The sequence below is a fragment of the Anabrus simplex genome, chromosome 1, assembly GCF_040414725.1.
Source record: "Anabrus simplex isolate iqAnaSimp1 chromosome 1, ASM4041472v1, whole genome shotgun sequence".
NCBI classification, from domain to species: domain Eukaryota; kingdom Metazoa; phylum Arthropoda; class Insecta; order Orthoptera; family Tettigoniidae; genus Anabrus; species Anabrus simplex.
Window position 1 is genome coordinate 1,706,144,987 of NC_090265.1, and position 9,608 is coordinate 1,706,154,594.

The window sequence follows — 9,608 nt, forward strand, 5'->3', positions numbered from 1 at the left end:
TTGATTTGACGCCCGTAGGCGACCAGTGCGTCGTGATGAAGATGAAATGATGATGAAGACAAAACATATACCCAGCCCCCGTGCCAAGGAAATTAACCAATGACGGTTAAAATTCCCGAACCTGCCGGGAATCGAACCCGGGACTTCTGTGACCAAAGGCCAGCGCGCTAACCATTTAGCCCTGGAGTCGGAACTAATAATAATAATAATAATAATAATAATAATAATAATAATAATAATAATAATAATAATAATAATAATGATAGACTATAATTACAATTCTGCGAAGGCCGTTGACATCGTCGGAGATTGACGTAAGGGAGATTTAAGTTGTTGTTCTTTTGTTGTTGTTTCTTTTTGCTACTAGTTTAACATCACACTAACAAATCGAAGATTTTCAGCGACGGAAACATGGGAAAGGGGAACGATTGGGAAGATATCTGAAAACTATATTCAGGGATGCCGACTGTGGGATTCGGACCCACCATCTCCCGAATGCTACGGGACACGAACCTTGCTGCCAAATCGCTCTGTAGAGTAAACAATCCAGCTGGCGCAACACCAGTGCCAGCGTATTGCGCAACATCGCACCCCTAGGTGGATCAGTGAGGAGAAAAAAGCTAATGAGGACTACTTCATAATTATAGTATGTTATAACGTGTCCGTCTCGGTCGTGTAGCGGTTAGTGTGATTAGGTTCGATTCCCGGCTCTGCCACGAAATTTAAAAGGTGGTACGAAGGCCGAAACGGGTTCCACTCAGCCTCGCAAGGTCAACTGGAGGGAGGGATATTCGATTCTCGCCTCAGCCATCCTCGAAGTCGTTTTCCGTGGTTTCCCACTTACGGCCACGGCCGCTTCCTTCCCTGTTCCTTTCCTATCCCTTCCAATCTCCCTATATCTCCTCCCCCAACACCAATGTTCAGCTTAGCAGGTGAAGACGCCTGGGCGAGATACTGGTCCTCCTCCCCAGTTATCTCCCCACGACCCAAAGTCTCACGCTCCAGGACACTGCCCGGGCCTCCGGGGATGGCAGCTAATCACAGTAACCACTAACCACAGAGGGCGGGCCCGATATTTCTAATATATGAATAAGATATCCGGAGTCCACCAGCTTCCATCTCCTACAGTAAAGTTGGTCTGAAAACAAACCGATGAAAAGGTAGTTCCGTCCGGGAGCAGACTACCTTCTTACAGAATACTGTTGATCGCAACTGCGAGCTCACTGCATTAGCTTTACTGCACCTTGATTCAATCTCACTTACTATACTACCATATTGAAAGTCCGACTCGTTGGCTGAATGGTCAGCGTACTGGCTTTCGGTTCAGAGGGACCCGGGTTCGATTCCCGGCCGGGTCTGGGATGTTAACCTTCCTTGGCTAATTCCAGTGGCTGGGGGCAGGGTGTTTGTGGTGTCCCTAACATTTCTGCAACACACACACCACACATAACCTTATCCTCCACCACAATAACACGCAGTTGCCTACACATGGCAGGTGCCGCCCACCTCATTGGAGGGTCTGCCTTACAAGGGCTGCACTTGGTTAGAAATAGCCACACGAATTTTTTTAAAAAAATCTTGAAAGAACAGACATCCTAAATGCTTGAAATGATCCACTCTTCTAGCTTCGTATTCCCAACCTGACATTCAGTTTTCTAAGGTTTCTTCCCTATTGACATCACTTTAATTATGAAAATTCTAATGTTCATATCGTGCACATTGGACCTTGGGCCTGCTTTCCGCACAATGTGCCATTAAGACCAAGTCATCGGCATAGGTCAAACTGCTTACTACATCGTAATAGCGATAAATCACCACCCTTACTTATTATATTAAACTGAGCTGTTTGTTTGGAAAATTGACATAATTATCGTTTCACATAATGTCTAGAAATCAGGGCTTCTCAGGGTGCATGCACCAGTGCATTGCGCGGTGCACGGTGCAAAATAAGACTTCGCTTTGTTGGCCAGAGTGCAGACCCCCACTCCTTGATTTGAAGCAATAGCGCTGTCTTTCTCTTTCCCCACGCCTGTCTCGCTCGCTCCGCCTATCTCCCTCTTCCTCAGATGCACCGTAGCGCTCCAAATCCGAGCCGAGCTTAGCCGAGTAGCCCAGAGACGACGCATTGGTCCGAGCCGATCCGAGTGGGACCGTTGCACGGTGCACAGGAACTCGGAGCCTCAGTTTGAACGCGTGAGATTTTGGGCGTTTGAGAGGCCGTGGTCTAGATAAAAGAAAAGGAGCAATGTATTAAGATGGGGCACCAGTATGTACAGAGTTCAGGGTGCCAATGAACCAAATCTATATTCTGCCGGATACGCTGCGGAGTGTCAGGATGGCCGAGCGGTCTACGGCGCCAGACTCAAGGAGATATCCTTCTCTGCAAAGCAGCGTGGTGTGAATTCTGGTCCTCTCTGAGGGCGTGGGTTCGAATCCCACTCCTGACATAGTGTTTTACTTCATTAACTTGTCTCCTGCGGATCAACTCTAGCTCACATGTGGAATTATTTCTTTAACAGAGGAAACCTTCCTTGTAAGAATATAAAATACTCATCTTAAAAACAAATTAATTAACAACTAAGCAAGATCGATTAAATCATTAATATGTCCGGCCAAGCTAAGAAAAATAGAATGAAATCACTTAACAACATTGATAATTACATTAACTGAGTAACTTAACGCCATTTTTGGTGCAACTCGGAAGGTACCTTCAAGGTACAAGATTTCTCTCCTTTTACCTTTAAAATATTAATTTAATTACTCTTCCTCACGGAATGAACTTACTGTTCCTTCGTCGTCTTCGTGATGAAGCAGCGAACCGCAGAGTGCAGTGCGGAAGACAACAGGACATTACGAATTTCTTTTTAAACATAGCCATTTTTTGCAAAGTGGGCTAGTTAATGTTCATTATAGACAGTTTTATGCCTTCATATAGCATTTTTCTGAGGTAATACGCAATAGTGATTACATCCCTCCATATAGGGTTTGCGTCAGGAAGGGCATCTGGTCTAAAAACAGGACCAAATCCATATGTTCGACGCAGTTCGGACTCGCGACCCTGCAGATGTGGGTAGAAGCGGTAGCAAAATAAGAATAAGAAGAAGGAATATTTTTCTGAGGTCTGTCGTATCAGGTAAATTACTGTAATCAATGTATTAATTCATTTTCATCTTCATGTAGTAAAAGCTCTATGCCTTGATAAAGTGCATACTTTTCCTCACGGAGTTTTCGCAAGTGGATCAGATTTGTTAATTACAATGCCTACTTAGTAGCGTTAGTGATGGTTGTTGTTTTGTTGACGAGGGTTAAAATAAAGAATAAGAACTATATTTCCTGCATCTTGTCGATAATGCCTTGCATCCGCGTGGAGATTGGTCACGGTATCCTACCCTTTACTTGACCTTAGGAATTTTTCTTCTCTCATTTGAGTTTCTTTCATCTGTCTTCGTGACAGGTTATATTATTTATGCTTAAGGTTTTCTCTGTTAAAGAAATAATTCTACTGATGAAATTCAAAATTAAAATTATTATATCCTTCTTAAAGAAATAGCTGTTGTTCTTTCTTTACTCTTAGCAATTTGATACCATGTGCGAGCTTTTAATTTTTTTCTTTACAAGGATTGTTTGTGATACCCCTTCACCTACTTTAGGTAATTCCTTGTCTGTTGTTATTTTCTTTGTGTGGTGTTTGAGGGAATTGTTCATGTTTCTTTATTTACTGGCTTCTTAAACTGACTCATTTGTGGTAAAGGCTAGCTAACATTGTGCTGCTCTCAGTAGGTTATTGGTTATGATTTACGCTGTCGGTGCACTCTCAAAACAATAATCAACACCCCTCAACTGTTACTCATCCCGCATGAAATTTGACTCTGCTGAAAGCGACCGTCGATCTATGAAATTATCGAACATAGATTGAACTCATCAATGTAATCACGAAGGGGAAAGAATCTTTGAGATAACTCCCTCCGTTCAAGTGATATGCACCCAAAACGGTGGCCTTAGTAGTCCGACGCTGAAATGGCGTCACCCGCCTTGCCCAGTACGGCTGCGCCGATGCAATGATGCTACGATAAGGGGCGAGCATTCTGTTTCATTCAGATGATTCCGTGACTTACGAATGGATTTGATACATTAGATACAAGCATTTTATCTCACTAGACTTGGCACATAGACTTTCAATTAACAATATCAAGTTATGGAAATAAACTGTAATGAAGAGTATTTTTCCCTGTAGTAGTGATTTACTTTTTGCACTACATTTTTCTTTTTAATTGAGGCATAGTGATGCATTAGAGACCTTATTGATAGACAGTAATAGGTTAGAATGCAATCTTACTCAGGCCAGTAACAAGTATACTCCAACCGCACAATGGCTCTGCTGTGAGATTTCCATAAACGTTAGGGGTACGGCCTATTAGGACCCCTACAATTTATGTTACTCCAGGTACACATCGGAATACCGGGCCAGCCGATGCTTCCCACTTGCTAAATTAGTTTGCAATCTACTGCCTAGAAATTCGAACCCTACATATTATGCATCACACGCGCCATCCTGTTTAATGGTTTGGCATTACCGTCACAATAAAGCAACGCGTAATCACTTATTCGTCGTGGTTCTCAAGTTCACTAACAGATGCCATTAGCGTCCTAACTCTCATATGTGCGCTTTTAGGCAAATAACTGAGGTCTGAATGCTGCCGCGTTGTGTTACCAATGTCCGTTTGCTGTCCAGCAAGGATACATGGGCGTGCCTTCTGCAATGAGCAGGAAAGAGTTAATGTGAACATGTAGTGAGTACATTATTACAATATTGAGATATACGTAGTACAGTCATTAAGTTCTGAGACTGACCGCACGATGGCGCTGTGGTGCACTATAGCGCATAGGTGACGTCGTGGTATGGTACCATGTCAGTTAGTCTCTCCTCCCTGCAAGAAGCAGGTGACTGCATACACTCGAAGCAGACGTACGGTCGTTCTTGTGACGGTGATTTGAATGCGCCTATCGGATCTTGACATGTCACAGTTTGAGCAACGGGCAAACATCAAATTCAGTCAGAAAATAGGCAAAATCGCTACCGAAACGTTTGAAATCATGCAGCAGATTTACGGTGAGGACGCATTGAGTCGCAGTGTTGTGTTTACGTGGCAACGACGTTTTGTACAAGGACGGGACAGTTTGGAAGATGATGTGCTTACTGGTAGGCCACAAACAGTTCGAACGGAACGCAAGATCCAAGAAGTTGCAACGCTGGTGCGTGCTAACCACTCCCAATCGGTAGACGATCTCGCAGCAGCAATAGGAGTCAGCCATGGTACTTGCCACAAAATTCTGATGGATGACCTAAACCTGTTTCGTGTTACCCAGCACAGTGTGCCACGAATCCTGTCGCAAGACCAACGTGATGATCGCATGACGATTTGTGGTGACCTCATCAGTACTGCTGACGATGATCCGACGCTTCTCAACCGGATAATAACTGGAGACGAAACATGGTGTTTCCTTTACGATCCGCAACAGAAACGACAATCCGCCAGCTGGAAAACGCCGTCATCACCACGACAGAAAAACACGACAAGACAGGTCAAAAGACAAGGTGATGCTGGAACTGTTTTTTCTATTCAAATCGAACGTTCACATGGAATTCCTCCCAGACGGTGCAAGGGTAAACAAAAGCCTCTACAAGGAGATCCTTGGCTGTTTACGCGATGCAATTCGCCGTAAGCGACCTGGGCTTTGGCGTACAAAGAACTGACTGTTGCTACACGACAACGCCCCTGCACATCGCCCTGTCCTTGTCCAAGAGTAACTTTCAAGGCAACAGGTGACAGTTTTACCACATCCTCCGTACTCACCTGATCTCGCAGCATGCGATTTTTTTCTCTTTCCTCGCCTGAAAGTACTCCTACGAGGGCGCTGATTTCAGTCGTCCGAAGAGGTCATGACGGCCACAGGAGAAGCCATACGGGACCTTTCTGCCAACTGCTTTCAGCGGTGCTTCCAGCAGCTATACCAACGCTGGCAAACGTGCATAACGGCCAACGGTGACTGTTTTGAGGGTGGATGTGGTTCTGTTTAAGTGGATAACGGCCAACGACCACTACTTTGAGGGTAGATATGGTTTTGTGTAAGTTTACGCCGTGTAATGCGGCATCGTATGCAGCACATAGAGTCGTGCGGGTGCCTATCCTCCAGGCGTCAAGTCTCAGAACTTAATAACTGTACTACGTATTACAAATATGAAATTAATGTATACAGAATGTCCAAGGAGTAATGTTCAATATTCAGGTACATGATGGGAACGATCATTTGAAGCAGAAAACGTCATATGGACATAACCCTACTCCGAATGGTTTCTGAGATAGAACACTAATGTACATTTACTTTTAGGCTAGTGACGTTCACGTTTGTGTCTTACCCGCTCAACCTCTTTGACATTCTGAAATGGGTATAAGTATTCCTCATGTAATGTTCATGGGACATTAACACGTGCAGAAAGTCACTGCGTGCTTGTAGTAGGACTACACTGCACCATTTGAACAATGTGTTGCGGTTCCTCCACAGGATGTTGCACTACATGTTCAGAACTTGGATGAATACCTGTTTCACGCAATGTGCTGAAAACTCTGGTAAACACTCTACGATCAAGAATTGGACGTGTCGGAAAGCGCCGACGGTGTTCCTCGACACCAGCAGGAGCACTACCATCGCGAAAGCTGCAAACGTACACCATATCTGCATATTTTTCATTAGTGTATATGAGTGACATTTTAGCCAGCGCATGAACAAACACACTTGACTGATGCTTCTCTCTGATACACTCTCAGTCCCTGACACTCACAACACACCACGTTCAATGGACTAGTTTAACGGCTGAAAGACATCCCGTGCAAAGAGGTTGAAAGCAACGAGGTAGGTTGGAGTAGAATAAAGCGTCAAAGAGTTTGCATGGGTGAGACACATAGCTACGTGCCACTAGCCCCAAAACAAATGTACATTAAATGTGTTCTAACTCTGAAACCATTCCGAATAATGAAGTTTCTAGCTTCAAATGATCTTTACTGTAGTATCCATGAATATTGACTATTCCTCCCGGGACACTCTGTATATATTAGGCAGTTCAACACCAGACAAGGAAAATTCTGGTCTCTTCAATGATATATTGCATTGTGTAAACTATAAAACGCGTTTAACCCAGCTTAAAAAGCACTACAAAATTAAAATCGTTTTATAATCATTTCCTAGTTTCCTAATAATAGAAATCCTTCTTTCTCTCTTTCTTTTTTCTTAATCCGTTTACCCTGCAGGATCGGTTTTTCCTCGGACTCAGCAAGGGATCCCACCTCTACCGCCTCAAGGGCAGGTCCAGGAGTGTGATACTTTGGGTGGGGGGACACAACTGGGAAGTAGGACCAGTACCTCGCCCAGGCAGCCTCACCTGCTATGCTTAACAGGGGCCTTGTGGAGGGATTGGAATATTGGAAAGGATAGGCAAGGAAGAGGGAAAGAAGTGACCATGCCCTTAAGTAAGGTACCATCCCTGCATTTGCCTTGAGGGGAAGTGGGAAACCACGGAAAACCACTTTGAGGATGGCTGAGGTTGTAATCGAAACTATCTCTACTCAGTTGACCTCCCGAGGATAAGTGGACCCCGTTCCTACCCTCGTACCACTTTTCAAATTTTGCGGCAGAGTCGGGAATCGAACCCGGGCCACCGGAGGTGGCAGGTAATCACACTAACCACTACACCACATAGGCGGATAACAGTAGAAATATCACAAAAAATATATAATTTATGGTCTCCGTATCCGGTGGACACTCCTTTCCCCTCGTCAGTGCGCCTGTGACTTAGAACATCTCCTTTCTGCCTAATTTATTTTAGTTACTGTAGTTTCTCCTCGCCTCCAATTCTAATGTGCTGTATTTTTCGTGGGATCGTTAAAGCTTGAATTCGCCTCGTAACAACGATAAGAAATGTATGATGTATATCAGCAGTAGGTAGACGCACTGATTGCCCTTGATGTGGTCATGGCGTGCAGCTACAGAATATTGAAACACGGCGCTGGTTCCTCACAAGCATGCAGGACCAGCGCATACTGAACAGAATTAACAAACGGAGAGCGCCAGTTACTTGTTTAAAGGAGGACTCCGGGGAATATCTCCGGAGTTAATGGAATGAAAACATTGAGCGAAATACATAATGAATAGGAATGGTCAATGAATTGAAAGTTCTCAATGCGAACTCAAAATAAACTTCAATACATTTATTAAAAGAAAATGTAGGTGAGGTTTTTAAAAATACAACAGTTAAAGGTCGTAATATTGGAACGGAAAGGAATGAAATACATTTCGCCTTGTTCCAGACCATAACTGGAAACAAAAGATGCACCAAAGGCTCTACGTATATTTTACAGTATGACCCAGACGCTCACGCGTGTCCCTCCAGCTATGTAACTATTATTGTATACTTTTAAAAGTACTGGCATTTTGAATAATGATACATTCAGTTTTAGTTTTAGGCGCAGCATGTAGCTAGTGGGGCAATGTTTTCATCCGATGAGTAGTTCGCTTTCTCTGCCTTACTGGCCGGTCAAGATGTTGTGGTGAATGTGAAGCGAAGAGTGTTGGAACGAGCTAAACCCCCGTCCCCGAGCCAGAAGAATTAATCAAACGCGATTAAAATCCCCGACGCGGCCGCAAATCGAACCCGAGACCCTCTGAACAGAAGGTCTCAACGCTGACTTTTCATCCAATGGGTCAGAAATTATTATTATTATTATTATTATTATTATTATTATTATTATTGTTGTTGTTGTTGTTGTTATTATTATTATTATTATTATTATCCAGCCCTGTGGTGTAGAGGTAACATGCCTGTCTCTTATTCCAAGGCCCTCGGTTCAATTGACGACTAGTTCAAGCATTTTAATTTTGGACTGAGGAGTAGAACGTGGTTCACTTGATACGTCAAGCTCTTAGTTACAGGAAGAAAGCGCACAGTGAGAAGATGACGCTACTGACCTAGTATACATATTCGAACACTGGTTGTCATGGTTACAATGATGTCGGGAAATTGATGACGCAAATGTATTTATATTCGACTGATTTTCAAGATTACTCACCTTAAGAAATAACTCACCACCACCAACGGTCGTGTCACTGTGGACTGTGGACTATCGCCCGACAGGGGCCAAAAACCTATGTCTTAGGCCCCTTTAAACAATTATTATTATTATTATTATTATTATTATTATTATTATTATTATTATTATTATTATTATTATTATTATTATTATTATTATTATTTTTACCATGTGCCTGTAGCTTCGCTCGCGTTTATTAATTCAACCGCGTTAGATGTTTCAAAATCATAGAAGTTGCTTGCTGATAACGCTGACAGCTTGGTGACAGCACGTTACATTATCATATCCCAACGCACGTATACCGACGGTTTTTCATACATAACTCGCCAACGAAAGCGAAAATAAAAAATCCAGCTTCGAGTTACATTGGGACCCCTTCCATCTACCTATGTTCGAAATTTCAGATCTCTAGGTATCGTGCACACGTAGGCCTACGCAGATAGGCAGGCACTTCCGTTTATTATT

General features: G+C 43.4%; 1 non-coding gene across 1 annotated transcript; it reads left to right on the forward strand.

Moving 5' to 3' along the window:
* The first annotated feature begins 2,329 nt into the window (after nt 1-2,329).
* Nucleotides 2,330-2,447, forward strand: TRNAL-CAA (transfer RNA leucine (anticodon CAA)). The gene is made up of 2 exons: nt 2,330-2,367; nt 2,403-2,447. It is a non-coding gene; the product is annotated as a tRNA-Leu (tRNA).
* Nucleotides 2,448-9,608: the final 7,161 nt, after the last annotated feature.